Source organism: Schistocerca piceifrons, unplaced genomic scaffold, assembly GCF_021461385.2.
Source record: "Schistocerca piceifrons isolate TAMUIC-IGC-003096 unplaced genomic scaffold, iqSchPice1.1 HiC_scaffold_538, whole genome shotgun sequence".
NCBI classification, from domain to species: Eukaryota; Metazoa; Arthropoda; class Insecta; order Orthoptera; family Acrididae; genus Schistocerca; species Schistocerca piceifrons.
In genome coordinates, this window is record NW_025728775.1 from 636459 (window position 1) to 649972 (window position 13514).

General features: G+C 51.3%; 21 non-coding genes across 21 annotated transcripts; 15 read left to right on the forward strand and 6 right to left on the reverse strand.

Annotated features, from left to right (window-relative positions):
* The first annotated feature begins 472 nt into the window (after positions 1 to 472).
* Positions 473 to 545, forward strand: Trnav-cac. The gene has a single exon. It is a non-coding gene; the product is annotated as a tRNA-Val (tRNA).
* A 158-nt stretch (positions 546 to 703) lies between these two features.
* Positions 704 to 776, forward strand: Trnav-aac. Its single transcript has one exon. It is a non-coding gene; the product is annotated as a tRNA-Val (tRNA).
* Positions 777 to 970: 194 nt separating this feature from the next.
* On the reverse strand, positions 971 to 1042 carry Trnap-agg. The gene has a single exon. It is a non-coding gene; the product is annotated as a tRNA-Pro (tRNA).
* Positions 1043 to 1444: 402 nt separating this feature from the next.
* On the forward strand, positions 1445 to 1517 carry Trnav-cac. Its single transcript has one exon. It is a non-coding gene; the product is annotated as a tRNA-Val (tRNA).
* Positions 1518 to 1675: 158 nt separating this feature from the next.
* On the forward strand, positions 1676 to 1748 carry Trnav-aac. Its single transcript has one exon. It is a non-coding gene; the product is annotated as a tRNA-Val (tRNA).
* Positions 1749 to 1942: 194 nt separating this feature from the next.
* Positions 1943 to 2014, reverse strand: Trnap-agg. The gene has a single exon. It is a non-coding gene; the product is annotated as a tRNA-Pro (tRNA).
* Positions 2015 to 2416: 402 nt separating this feature from the next.
* Trnav-cac lies at positions 2417 to 2489 on the forward strand. Its single transcript has one exon. It is a non-coding gene; the product is annotated as a tRNA-Val (tRNA).
* A 158-nt stretch (positions 2490 to 2647) lies between these two features.
* Positions 2648 to 2720, forward strand: Trnav-aac. The gene has a single exon. It is a non-coding gene; the product is annotated as a tRNA-Val (tRNA).
* Positions 2721 to 9529: 6809 nt separating this feature from the next.
* On the forward strand, positions 9530 to 9602 carry Trnav-cac. The gene has a single exon. It is a non-coding gene; the product is annotated as a tRNA-Val (tRNA).
* Positions 9603 to 9760: 158 nt separating this feature from the next.
* Positions 9761 to 9833, forward strand: Trnav-aac. The gene has a single exon. It is a non-coding gene; the product is annotated as a tRNA-Val (tRNA).
* A 194-nt stretch (positions 9834 to 10027) lies between these two features.
* Trnap-agg lies at positions 10028 to 10099 on the reverse strand. The gene has a single exon. It is a non-coding gene; the product is annotated as a tRNA-Pro (tRNA).
* A 402-nt stretch (positions 10100 to 10501) lies between these two features.
* On the forward strand, positions 10502 to 10574 carry Trnav-cac. Its single transcript has one exon. It is a non-coding gene; the product is annotated as a tRNA-Val (tRNA).
* Positions 10575 to 10732: 158 nt separating this feature from the next.
* Trnav-aac lies at positions 10733 to 10805 on the forward strand. The gene has a single exon. It is a non-coding gene; the product is annotated as a tRNA-Val (tRNA).
* A 194-nt stretch (positions 10806 to 10999) lies between these two features.
* Positions 11000 to 11071, reverse strand: Trnap-agg. The gene has a single exon. It is a non-coding gene; the product is annotated as a tRNA-Pro (tRNA).
* A 402-nt stretch (positions 11072 to 11473) lies between these two features.
* Trnav-cac lies at positions 11474 to 11546 on the forward strand. Its single transcript has one exon. It is a non-coding gene; the product is annotated as a tRNA-Val (tRNA).
* Positions 11547 to 11704: 158 nt separating this feature from the next.
* On the forward strand, positions 11705 to 11777 carry Trnav-aac. Its single transcript has one exon. It is a non-coding gene; the product is annotated as a tRNA-Val (tRNA).
* A 194-nt stretch (positions 11778 to 11971) lies between these two features.
* Trnap-agg lies at positions 11972 to 12043 on the reverse strand. Its single transcript has one exon. It is a non-coding gene; the product is annotated as a tRNA-Pro (tRNA).
* Positions 12044 to 12445: 402 nt separating this feature from the next.
* On the forward strand, positions 12446 to 12518 carry Trnav-cac. Its single transcript has one exon. It is a non-coding gene; the product is annotated as a tRNA-Val (tRNA).
* Positions 12519 to 12676: 158 nt separating this feature from the next.
* On the forward strand, positions 12677 to 12749 carry Trnav-aac. The gene has a single exon. It is a non-coding gene; the product is annotated as a tRNA-Val (tRNA).
* A 194-nt stretch (positions 12750 to 12943) lies between these two features.
* Positions 12944 to 13015, reverse strand: Trnap-agg. Its single transcript has one exon. It is a non-coding gene; the product is annotated as a tRNA-Pro (tRNA).
* Positions 13016 to 13417: 402 nt separating this feature from the next.
* Positions 13418 to 13490, forward strand: Trnav-cac. The gene has a single exon. It is a non-coding gene; the product is annotated as a tRNA-Val (tRNA).
* Positions 13491 to 13514: the final 24 nt, after the last annotated feature.

Genomic DNA, 13514 nt, shown 5'->3' on the forward strand with positions numbered 1-13514 from the left:
CGGAGCGGAAGACTAGGCACGTCCACACTGCACGGCGTCTAAAGCGGAACTGCCCCTAGACCAACGAGCCCTGTGACACGGCGAATGCCAATTATTCCAGTCCCTCGATGTCGTCCAGGGTGCCCTGGAAGTCTCGTGTACGCTGGCGGGATGGGGGCGGTGCGAATTCCCGCGGTCGGTGGCCTTCCTGGGCTACTGGTACCTTCATGTAGAGCTGCCGCTGGGCTCGCACTGCCTGCTGCTGAGAAAGTGATTGCTTTTGCTGATATGACTTGCAATAACGACTGCGCGAAACGCCGCTATCTCGTTAGGGGTGCTACGGCAGACACCCTCTCGAGCACCCCGAAGACTTCTTGAGCCCTCGGCTGTGATGGGTTCCAGGCTGACAAAAGAACTGTCGTGTGTGCATTCGCGGACGAGAGAAAGTCTGAGGCAAGTTCGAGTGAACAAGGATGGACTCCTGGGGTCCGTCGTTTCCGTAGTGTAGCGGTTATCACGTCTGCTTCACACGCAGAAGGTCCCCGGTTCGATCCCGGGCGGGAACAGTATTTTCCTGCCTATGTCGTATTGTCCTCCAATGAGCCACGTCGTGTGTGGATCTGCTGCATGTCCCTTCGTTTTGCAAGTACCACATGTATTGAATTTTTTAGTTACGATGGCAACATCACTACAAGTTGTCTGTGAAGTAAGGTGCACACAAGCAGTTTCCGTGGTGTAGCGGTTATCACGTCTGCCTAACACGCAGAAGGTCCCCGGTTCGATCCCGGGCGGAAACACTTTTTCATCACTTTAAGCAAGACGTACTAACATGCATCTGCTACCATCTGTACCCGAAACCTTCGTAATCGCCTTCACGCGTCGGACCCGAGTGTCAATTGCTCACATCGAATAAGAAATTCATTTGATATTGACGGCGAGCTTTTTGCGCTGACTCAGCCACTGACGTGCGATCAGTTTGCACAAAACGCTAGGGCTCGTCCGGGATTTGAACCCGGGACCTCCTGCACCCTAAGCAGGAATCATACCCCTAGACCAACGAGCCCTGTGACACGGCGAATGCCAATTATTCCAGTCCCTCGATGTCGTCCAGGGTGCCCTGGAAGTCTCGTGTACGCTGGCGGGATGGGGGCGGTGCGAATTCCCGCGGTCGGCGGCCTTCCTGGGCTACTGGTACCTTCATGTAGAGCTGCCGCTGGGCTCGCACTGCCTGCTGCTGAGAAAGTGATTGCTTTTGCTGATATGACTTGCAATAACGACTGCGCGAAACGCCGCTATCTCGTTAGGGGTGCTACGGCAGACACCCTCTCGAGCACCCCGAAGACTTCTTGAGCCCTCGGCTGTGATGGGTTCCAGGCTGACAAAAGAACTGTCGTGTGTGCATTCGCGGACGAGAGAAAGTCTGAGGCAAGTTCGAGTGAACAAGGATGGACTCCTGGGGTCCGTCGTTTCCGTAGTGTAGCGGTTATCACGTCTGCTTCACACGCAGAAGGTCCCCGGTTCGATCCCGGGCGGGAACAGTATTTTCCTGCCTATGTCGTATTGTCCTCCAATGAGCCACGTCGTGTGTGGATCTGCTGCATGTCCCTTCGTTTTGCAAGTACCACATGTATTGAATTTTTTAGTTACGATGGCAACATCACTACAAGTTGTCTGTGAAGTAAGGTGCACACAAGCAGTTTCCGTGGTGTAGCGGTTATCACGTCTGCCTAACACGCAGAAGGTCCCCGGTTCGATCCCGGGCGGAAACACTTTTTCATCACTTTAAGCAAGACGTACTAACATGCATCTGCTACCATCTGTACCCGAAACCTTCGTAATCGCCTTCACGCGTCGGACCCGAGTGTCAATTGCTCACATCGAATAAGAAATTCATTTGATATTGACGGCGAGCTTTTTGCGCTGACTCAGCCACTGACGTGCGATCAGTTTGCACAAAACGCTAGGGCTCGTCCGGGATTTGAACCCGGGACCTCCTGCACCCTAAGCAGGAATCATACCCCTAGACCAACGAGCCCTGTGACACGGCGAATGCCAATTATTCCAGTCCCTCGATGTCGTCCAGGGTGCCCTGGAAGTCTCGTGTACGCTGGCGGGATGGGGGCGGTGCGAATTCCCGCGGTCGGCGGCCTTCCTGGGCTACTGGTACCTTCATGTAGAGCTGCCGCTGGGCTCGCACTGCCTGCTGCTGAGAAAGTGATTGCTTTTGCTGATATGACTTGCAATAACGACTGCGCGAAACGCCGCTATCTCGTTAGGGGTGCTACGGCAGACACCCTCTCGAGCACCCCGAAGACTTCTTGAGCCCTCGGCTGTGATGGGTTCCAGGCTGACAAAAGAACTGTCGTGTGTGCATTCGCGGACGAGAGAAAGTCTGAGGCAAGTTCGAGTGAACAAGGATGGACTCCTGGGGTCCGTCGTTTCCGTAGTGTAGCGGTTATCACGTCTGCTTCACACGCAGAAGGTCCCCGGTTCGATCCCGGGCGGGAACAGTATTTTCCTGCCTATGTCGTATTGTCCTCCAATGAGCCACGTCGTGTGTGGATCTGCTGCATGTCCCTTCGTTTTGCAAGTACCACATTTATTGAATTTTTTAGTTACGATGGCAACATCACTACAAGTTGTCTGTGAAGTAAGGTGCACACAAGCAGTTTCCGTGGTGTAGCGGTTATCACGTCTGCCTAACACGCAGAAGGTCCCCGGTTCGATCCCGGGCGGAAACACTTTTTCATCACTTTAAGCAAGACGTACTAACATGCATCTGCTACCATCTGTACCCGAAACCTTCGTAATCGCCTTCACGCGTCGGACCCGAGTGTCAATTGCTCACATCGAATAAGAAATTCATTTGATATTGACGGCGAGCTTTTTGCGCTGACTCAGCCACTGACGTGCGATCAGTTTGCACAAAACGCTAGGGCTCGTCCGGGATTTGAACCCGGGACCTCCTGCACCCTAAGCAGGAATCATACCCCTTTTTTTTTTTTTTCTTATTACACGCAGAAGGTCCCCGGTTCGATCCCGGGCGGGAACACAACAATTTTAATCTATATTTCGGATTTCATTTCCGAGATGACCTCACGTCCGCGTATGCAGAGACAAGCAATGTCGTATGCTAGACGGATAGGGCGTCATTTTACGGTCAAATACTGTTGCTCTCTTATTGCACCGGTATTTGGTAACTGAGAACGCCCCTAGCTCCATTATGGCTGGCAAAATTTATAATCCGGTTCTTCAGGGCTACTTCAAGTGCGCTTGCTACTGGCTTTCCTGAGCTCACCCTACTCGCCTTGTCACAGCTCTGTCAAAGTGTGATGCTAACTAATAATGAGAAACTCTTAGCCACGCTCAATCTTACATGCCACCCCTTGGTTGTTGCCGTCGCTAGTAAGATGAGGGTAGACTGTCGCACAATTAAGCTGAATCTCCACTCACGGTGCACATATCCCGCAAAGACAACCTTGTTTTCCGTTGCATGCAAAATTACCGTCTGCTTTTCTACCGAATTCCACCTACGTACTTTACTGGTGCCGCATTCTTGTTATATCCACGTGCTATAACAGGCGTCTACTCTTCATTGAGGAGCTGCAACCGGGGCTGAGTTCCACCTACTCTTCAGCACGGTCAAAATGGCAGGGCTCGTCCGGGATTTGAACCCGGGACCTCCTGCACCCAAAGCAGGAATCATACCCCTTTTTTTTTTTTTTTTTTTTTTTTAACCTCTTATGGCATGCACTAGACAACCAGAACTGCTACAGCAGAGAGTCATTTTTGTTGTCAGCTGTAGTTGCATTATCACCAACGCAGAGCAATTCCATTGGCGTCGCATCAAAACGAATACCCGCCGAAACCCGGGATCGAACCAGGGACCTTTAGATCCTCAGTCTAACGCTCTCCCAACTGAGCTATTTTTTTCTTTTTTAATTTTTTTACAGTACTGAAATTAAAATCCTAAAACATGATTATATAATGTAGACTGCTGACTGAAATAAAGATTAAAACACGAAAACTTCAGTCCTGGTGTAGAGAAGAAACATACATAAAGGCGGTAAATCCAGAAACAGTATAAAAGAAAATGGCTCACACAGGTGACCTTAGCCAACACCCTCTCTTTCAAATGTCAGGCTAAGCATATTGGCAAAATCATCTCGGAGGCCTGGCAATCGCAAGCGCTGCCAGTAAGCAGTAAGCATGTACTGCCGAAACGCTAGGTGTCCATCCTCTTCATGACAACTGTTGACAAAATGTACGAAATGGCCAATCAACCACATGACGGTATGGAGCTTCGTCCGCGGAAAAAAGGAAGAATCGGGCCGGACGATGATGTCAATAGTATAAGCGGCTTCAGCAGACCTAGTGACAAAAGCAAGTTGTTTCCTGAGCCAACGCCAATTAGCAAGGTGCCCACAGCAGGTGAATCGATGTTCAAGGGTATCCAAGAGACCACACCGAGTACAGGTGTCCGTGTCAGAAAGACCAATACGGTGCAGTCGTACATTGGTGGGAACCAAATTATTTATTACCCTATACCACGTGGACGCCACGGCCATAGAGTGGATCGGCAGACTAACGTTCTTCCAGACGTTCCTCCAGGACACAGATGGAGACGCCAGTTCTATTGGATTGGGACCGGCCAGCCCCTCCCAGCGGGCAATCAAGCCCTTGGTCGTTGGCACCGGTCGCCGCAAGAAGACGTCACCGAGGTAACTCACCGCAATGTAAAATTCCCGAATGTGTTTCAACTTAAAATTTAGGCGTCCGACATCGACAGGTGGAGCAAGGCTCGCCGGACGCACAACAGTAAAAAGCCTGGATGTAATTGAAGTCACTTCTTGCGTAACAATTAGAGTCGTTCGGCGGACGTACAAAGCAGACGCCTTGCGAATAATGTCAGAGAGGCCCAAGCCTCCGGAGAGACGCGGTTTCGTCATTACCTCGTAACGTAACTTGAATAGATGGCCCTTCCATATAAACCTGCTAGACAATTGGCGCAACCTTTTCGCCACCATCATGGGAAGTGGGAACAGCTGAGCAACATAATAAGCTTTACATAGAACGTAGGTGTCTAAAATTCTGACTTTTTGCAAAATGGTAGCAGAGCGCTGCTCATGGACCATCAGAGCCCCCTGTATCTTCTCGGTGACAGATTTCCAATTGAGAGCCGCCATTTTTAGAGGACACCGATCAATGATAATCCCCAAGGATGTATGGCGATCGACAAAAGTGGCCCAAGGGACGTCAGCATCGCGAAATCCTCGAATATCAAGGAACTTACATTTACCCTGATTGAGACGCGCTCCAGAGACACGACAGTATGCATCAACTGCCCCTTTCAACAACGGTATATCATCACGTTGACGGAGGAGAACAACGACATCATCCGCATATGCCTTAACAGAGAGCTTCCCACCAGAGAGGGACATACCCTGAAGCTTGAGAGCAATAGTCCGAAGCAGCGGTTCCAGGGACAATACGAATAAAGACATAGAGAGCGGACTACCCTGAGGCACTCCGCGGCGGATAGCAATGGGCGGCGTCAGCTGCCCATTGACTGACACCCGAGCTGTTATTCCCCTATACAAATTGCCAAGAACACCACGTGATGAAGCGTTAAAACCTATTGTACCTAAAACACGATCTAAAAACACATGACTGACGTGATCAAAAGCCTTATAAAAATCAAGGAAGGCAAAGGCACAATGTACGTTTGTAACCGCCGCAACCGAGACAACATCCCGATATTCGGCTACTGGTGTCAGAATAGATCTATCATGAAAACAACATTGATGTGCACCAATCACACCCCGAAGCAGAGAAGACAACCGGCTATTGAGCGCTCTAGCAGCTGTCTTATAGTCAAAATTCAGCAATGTGAGCGGACGAAGATTGGCAGCAGATAAACGACCAGAGGACTTCGGGATTAAAACAATTTTCCCTACTTTAAAATCGGCAGGCACATCCATCCCCCTGACAATCTCATTTAAAATCTGCGTAAAAATGTCACCCAAAAGAGGCCAAAAACGGAGATAAAATTCTTTAGGCAGGCCGTCTGGACCCGGCGATTTACTGGACGGAGAGCGAGCAATAAAATCGAAAACATCATCTACCTGGAACTCCCGGAGAAATTCGCCGTTCGCGTCAGGCGCGATCGTCGCAGTTAGATCCCCAAAGACATCATCCGAAAGAGACTCACCAGAATCATCGGCAGAATATAGACTAGTGTAATACTGATGAAGAGCACGAACCATTTCCTCCTGTGCAATAAGCTGTCGCCCATCATCCACCGTAAGAGAAGAGATGAAGGAGCGACGACGACGAGTCTGATGCCGTAGCAGGTGGTACAAGGATGTCAGTTCACCTTCAACAAGAGAGTGAGGTTTCGACTTAACTCGGAGACCATCCATCTGTCGTCGTTTAAGGCTCAAGAGCTTGGCTTTAATACGACGAACATCATGGATCCGCAGTGGAGAGGTACCCGCCGCGTCATATAGTTCACGCAGGACAGAGTAGTAATATTCATACGTGTTCTTAAAATCACGCGTCTACCAGCACAGTAGAAAATCAAAGTCTGACGAATCTTGGGCTTGGCAAACGCAGTCCACCAAACCAGCAAGGAGGGGTATCGCGGGACAGAGCGAAGACATCGCTCCCACACGCCACTTATAACATCATCCATAGCACTGTCGGCAAGGTGGGAAACATTTAACATCCACTGGGAACGATAAAGTTTTGCAGGTTGGCGACTAAGATTTACAGTTGCAGTAAAAGCACAATGGTCAGAAAAACTAGTAGGAATAACATCGACAGAAAGAATTTTATCACATAAAAAATCAGATAAATAGAATCTGTCGAGTCTACTGCATGAGGACGCGGTAAAAAACGTATATTTCACCAGGGTTGGATATTTGTGTTCCCAAACATCACGCAGATGCATCGTACGAACTAAGTCATGTAAATCACGGCAATAATTAAAATTGGGGGACTGGTCTGCAGGGCGTAAAACACAATTAAAATCGCCTCCGAGCAGGAGACTCCGAGGACTCTGGCGCAAAAGATAAATAAGCTCTTCTTTATAAAAGCGCGATCGAGCCACACTGTGACCCGAACCAGAGGGGGCATACAAAACAACGAGGCGGAGATCAAAAAGACGACAACCAATCCCACGGCCAGAGTCAAGGAATTTAATGTCAGTAATAGGAATGCCCTCTCGAAAGAAAAGAGCAGTTCCTGTTGAATATTCCGGCGCGACATTAAAAACAGTTTGAAATCCAGGTAGAGAGAGATCAGAAAACAACACTTCCTGCAAAAACACTACGTCCGCACAGGCGTCGTAAATAAACTGCCGCAAAGAGGCAATGCGAACGTCGGACTCAATACGGTTAACATTTAAGGTAAGAAAGGTGTATGCTTGAACCATAGAGAGAAAAGCGAGAAAACAAATCACCTACACCGACGCACCAGCGTCACAGTCCATAGCAGGGGTGACAGAGGCATCCGAGGGAGGGGGACTGCTACCCCGTTCCGCGGATCCCTTACGTTTCGGTTTTTTACGAACAGCATTAACGTTCGGCTGAACGCGTAACTTGCGTCGGCTGACGGGCAAGGAAACTTCAGCCGCCGGTGACGTAGGAGGGTCAAGTTCTGTATCCGACACCACCCGCGCCGGTCCACATGCGGGATCCGGGGTCGCGGGGGAAACATCCGACAAAACGGAATGGTCAACACCTGCACTAGCTTCCGGCAAACATGGACTGCACGGAGGCGAAACGTGAGCAGGAAGGTCCGAGGCCGCAGAGTTGGAAGGAAGCGGAGCAGCTCCGCTGGCAGAGGTATGGGGCAGCGAAGCAGGAAGTTGTCGCGGCTCCACTTGTTGCGACATCGAAGTCGGTTCGGAAGACGGCGCCAACAGGCCCGACCGACGACCCGACTCGAGAGAAGCTGCGTCGGAGGCCGGAGGGGCGCCAGCAGCCGCCACCGGAACCGCTACCTCAGGAGGGCACGGAGCAGCTACAGTACACAGTGGCTCGGAGGATGCCGGTCGCTCGGACTGGGGCATCTCAGGGAGATCCTCATCCGTACTATTTCCATCGTGTGGGCGACGCCTCTTATTATTCAAAAGTGGCACACCCACCTGAGGGACAGACGGAACAACATCAGATTTAGCACGCAAAGGAGGAAATTCTGTATCAGGGGTGCGCAAAACCTGTGGAGGGGCGCTACTACCACTGGACTGTGCTACACCAAGAGCAGAACCACCTGCAACGAGGTCAGCGACCGTTAACTTGCGACGCTGTTCGAGAGAATTTTTTAAAACAAAAACTCTCCGCGGACAGTCGGTACGCACGTGACCACTTTCATTGCACAAAAAACAGGTGCCCACCTGACCACTATATGTTACATGGACACGATATCCACCGATCTGCAGGTGAGATGGAATATTCTGCTTAACGTGCATTTCGACTGAACGAAGACCACTGTAACATTGCAGGCGATGTTGGCTTGACCAGCGTTCAAGGCGAATGCTCTTTACATCACCATACTTCTGTAGACCCTCCTTAAGATAGACATTATTCACCTCCGGTGGAAGGTTGTAAACACGAACATTGGTATACGTGATGGAAGCATTGGAAAGCAGCACGGTACTTACAGAATCATCCCGATGCCGAAAGAGAACTTGATGACCATATTTAGAAAGAATTTTATCAACCTGAAGTGGGTCCATAAACTTAACAAAGAAAACATACAGTTCGGTATCAAAATAAGCAGTGTGCACCTGATCCGAATGAACACCAAAGGTATCTACCAACCAATCATGAATCTCAAGAGAACTAGGTTGCACATGGCGGGTTGACTTGTCAAAAGCAAAACTAACTGTAGCCTGACGAGGAATAACCTGGGACGACATTTTCAAAATATGCGGTCGAAACCGCTACACAAAAAAACACCGAAATAAGTACAGAAAGTAACACAAGGTACGAAACAACGACGGAGAAACACTCACAGAAGTTGCAAAACAACACGTAAACAAAAACGATAGTCCACTATACGTAACGCTACGGCGGAGCGGAAGACTAGGCACGTCCACACTGCACGGCGTCTAAAGCGGAACTTACCCCTAGACCAACGAGCCCCGTGACACGGCGAATGCCAATTATTCCAGTCCCTCGATGTCGTCCAGGGTGCCCTGGAAGTCTCGTGTACGCTGGCGGGATGGGGGCGGTGCGAATTCCCGCGGTCGGCGGCCTTCCTGGGCTACTGGTACCTTCATGTAGAGCTGCCGCTGGGCTCGCACTGCCTGCTGCTGAGAAAGTGATTGCTTTTGCTGATATGACTTGCAATAACGACTGCGCGAAACGCCGCTATCTCGTTAGGGGTGCTACGGCAGACACCCTCTCGAGCACCCCGAAGACTTCTTGAGCCCTCGGCTGTGATGGGTTCCAGGCTGACAAAAGAACTGTCGTGTGTGCATTCGCGGACGAGAGAAAGTCTGAGGCAAGTTCGAGTGAACAAGGATGGACTCCTGGGGTCCGTCGTTTCCGTAGTGTAGCGGTTATCACGTCTGCTTCACACGCAGAAGGTCCCCGGTTCGATCCCGGGCGGGAACAGTATTTTCCTGCCTATGTCGTATTGTCCTCCAATGAGCCACGTCGTGTGTGGATCTGCTGCATGTCCCTTCGTTTTGCAAGTACCACATTTATTGAATTTTTTAGTTACGATGGCAACATCACTACAAGTTGTCTGTGAAGTAAGGTGCACACAAGCAGTTTCCGTGGTGTAGCTGTTATCACGTCTGCCTAACACGCAGAAGGTCCCCGGTTCGATCCCGGGCGGAAACACTTTTTCATCACTTTAAGCAAGACGTACTAACATGCATCTGCTACCATCTGTACCCGAAACCTTCGTAATCGCCTTCACGCGTCGGACCCGAGTGTCAATTGCTCACATCGAATAAGAAATTCATTTGATATTGACGGCGAGCTTTTTGCGCTGACTCAGCCACTGACGTGCGATCAGTTTGCACAAAACGCTAGGGCTCGTCCGGGATTTGAACCCGGGACCTCCTGCACCCTAAGCAGGAATCATACCCCTAGACCAACGAGCCCTGTGACACGGCGAATGCCAATTATTCCAGTCCCTCGATGTCGTCCAGGGTGCCCTGGAAGTCTCGTGTACGCTGGCGGGATGGGGGCGGTGCGAATTCCCGCGGTCGGCGGCCTTCCTGGGCTACTGGTACCTTCATGTAGAGCTGCCGCTGGGCTCGCACTGCCTGCTGCTGAGAAAGTGATTGCTTTTGCTGATATGACTTGCAATAACGACTGCGCGAAACGCCGCTATCTCGTTAGGGGTGCTACGGCAGACACCCTCTCGAGCACCCCGAAGACTTCTTGAGCCCTCGGCTGTGATGGGTTCCAGGCTGACAAAAGAACTGTCGTGTGTGCATTCGCGGACGAGAGAAAGTCTGAGGCAAGTTCGAGTGAACAAGGATGGACTCCTGGGGTCCGTCGTTTCCGTAGTGTAGCGGTTATCACGTCTGCTTCACACGCAGAAGGTCCCCGGTTCGATCCCGGGCGGGAACAGTATTTTCCTGCCTATGTCGTATTGTCCTCCAATGAGCCACGTCGTGTGTGGATCTGCTGCATGTCCCTTCGTTTTGCAAGTACCACATTTATTGAATTTTTTAGTTACGATGGCAACATCACTACAAGTTGTCTGTGAAGTAAGGTGCACACAAGCAGTTTCCGTGGTGTAGCGGTTATCACGTCTGCCTAACACGCAGAAGGTCCCCGGTTCGATCCCGGGCGGAAACACTTTTTCATCACTTTAAGCAAGACGTACTAACATGCATCTGCTACCATCTGTACCCGAAACCTTCGTAATCGCCTTCACGCGTCGGACCCGAGTGTCAATTGCTCACATCGAATAAGAAATTCATTTGATATTGACGGCGAGCTTTTTGCGCTGACTCAGCCACTGACGTGCGATCAGTTTGCACAAAACGCTAGGGCTCGTCCGGGATTTGAACCCGGGACCTCCTGCACCCTAAGCAGGAATCATACCCCTAGACCAACGAGCCCTGTGACACGGCGAATGCCAATTATTCCAGTCCCTCGATGTCGTCCAGGGTGCCCTGGAAGTCTCGTGTACGCTGGCGGGATGGGGGCGGTGCGAATTCCCGCGGTCGGCGGCCTTCCTGGGCTACTGGTACCTTCATGTAGAGCTGCCGCTGGGCTCGCACTGCCTGCTGCTGAGAAAGTGATTGCTTTTGCTGATATGACTTGCAATAACGACTGCGCGAAACGCCGCTATCTCGTTAGGGGTGCTACGGCAGACACCCTCTCGAGCACCCCGAAGACTTCTTGAGCCCTCGGCTGTGATGGGTTCCAGGCTGACAAAAGAACTGTCGTGTGTGCATTCGCGGACGAGAGAAAGTCTGAGGCAAGTTCGAGTGAACAAGGATGGACTCCTGGGGTCCGTCGTTTCCGTAGTGTAGCGGTTATCACGTCTGCTTCACACGCAGAAGGTCCCCGGTTCGATCCCGGGCGGGAACAGTATTTTCCTGCCTATGTCGTATTGTCCTCCAATGAGCCACGTCGTGTGTGGATCTGCTGCATGTCCCTTCGTTTTGCAAGTACCACATTTATTGAATTTTTTAGTTACGATGGCAACATCACTACAAGTTGTCTGTGAAGTAAGGTGCACACAAGCAGTTTCTGTGGTGTAGCGGTTATCACGTCTGCCTAACACGCAGAAGGTCCCCGGTTCGATCCCGGGCGGAAACACTTTTTCATCACTTTAAGCAAGACGTACTAACATGCATCTGCTACCATCTGTACCCGAAACCTTCGTAATCGCCTTCACGCGTCGGACCCGAGTGTCAATTGCTCACATCGAATAAGAAATTCATTTGATATTGACGGCGAGCTTTTTGCGCTGACTCAGCCACTGACGTGCGATCAGTTTGCACAAAACGCTAGGGCTCGTCCGGGATTTGAACCCGGGACCTCCTGCACCCTAAGCAGGAATCATACCCCTAGACCAACGAGCCCTGTGACACGGCGAATGCCAATTATTCCAGTCCCTCGATGTCGTCCAGGGTGCCCTGGAAGTCTCGTGTACGCTGGCGGGATGGGGGCGGTGCGAATTCCCGCGGTCGGCGGCCTTCCTGGGCTACTGGTACCTTCATGTAGAGCTGCCGCTGGGCTCGCACTGCCTGCTGCTGAGAAAGTGATTGCTTTTGCTGATATGACTTGCAATAACGACTGCGCGAAACGCCGCTATCTCGTTAGGGGTGCTACGGCAGACACCCTCTCGAGCACCCCGAAGACTTCTTGAGCCCTCGGCTGTGATGGGTTCCAGGCTGACAAAAGAACTGTCGTGTGTGCATTCGCGGACGAGAGAAAGTCTGAGGCAAGTTCGAGTGAACAAGGATGGACTCCTGGGGTCCGTCGTTTCCGTAGTGTAGCGGTTATCACGTCTGCTTCACACGCAGAAGGTCCCCGGTTCGATCCCGGGCGGGAACAGTATTTTCCTGCCTATGTCGTATTGTCCTCCAATGAGCCACGTCGTGTGTGGATCTGCTGCATGTCCCTTCGTTTTGCAAGTACCACATTTATTGAATTTTTTAGTTACGATGGCAACATCACTACAAGTTGTCTGTGAAGTAAGGTGCACACAAGCAGTTTCCGTGGTGTAGCGGTTATCACGTCTGCCTAACACGCAGAAGGTCCCCGGTTCGATCCCGGGCGGAAACACTTTTTCATCACTTTAAGCAAGACGTACTAACATGCATCTGCTACCATCTGTACCCGAAACCTTCGTAATCGCCTTCACGCGTCGGACCCGAGTGTCAATTGCTCACATCGAATAAGAAATTCATTTGATATTGACGGCGAGCTTTTTGCGCTGACTCAGCCACTGACGTGCGATCAGTTTGCACAAAACGCTAGGGCTCGTCCGGGATTTGAACCCGGGACCTCCTGCACCCTAAGCAGGAATCATACCCCTAGACCAACGAGCCCTGTGACACGGCGAATGCCAATTATTCCAGTCCCTCGATGTCGTCCAGGGTGCCCTGGAAGTCTCGTGTACGCTGGCGGGATGGGGGCGGTGCGAATTCCCGCGGTCGGCGGCCTTCCTGGGCTACTGGTACCTTCATGTAGAGCTGCCGCTGGGCTCGCACTGCCTGCTGCTGAGAAAGTGATTGCTTTTGCTGATATGACTTGCAATAACGACTGCGCGAAACGCCGCTATCTCGTTAGGGGTGCTACGGCAGACACCCTCTCGAGCACCCCGAAGACTTCTTGAGCCCTCGGCTGTGATGGGTTCCAGGCTGACAAAAGAACTGTCGTGTGTGCATTCGCGGACGAGAGAAAGTCTGAGGCAAGTTCGAGTGAACAAGGATGGACTCCTGGGGTCCGTCGTTTCCGTAGTGTAGCGGTTATCACGTCTGCTTCACACGCAGAAGGTCCCCGGTTCGATCCCGGGCGGGAACAGTATTTTCCTGCCTATGTCGTATT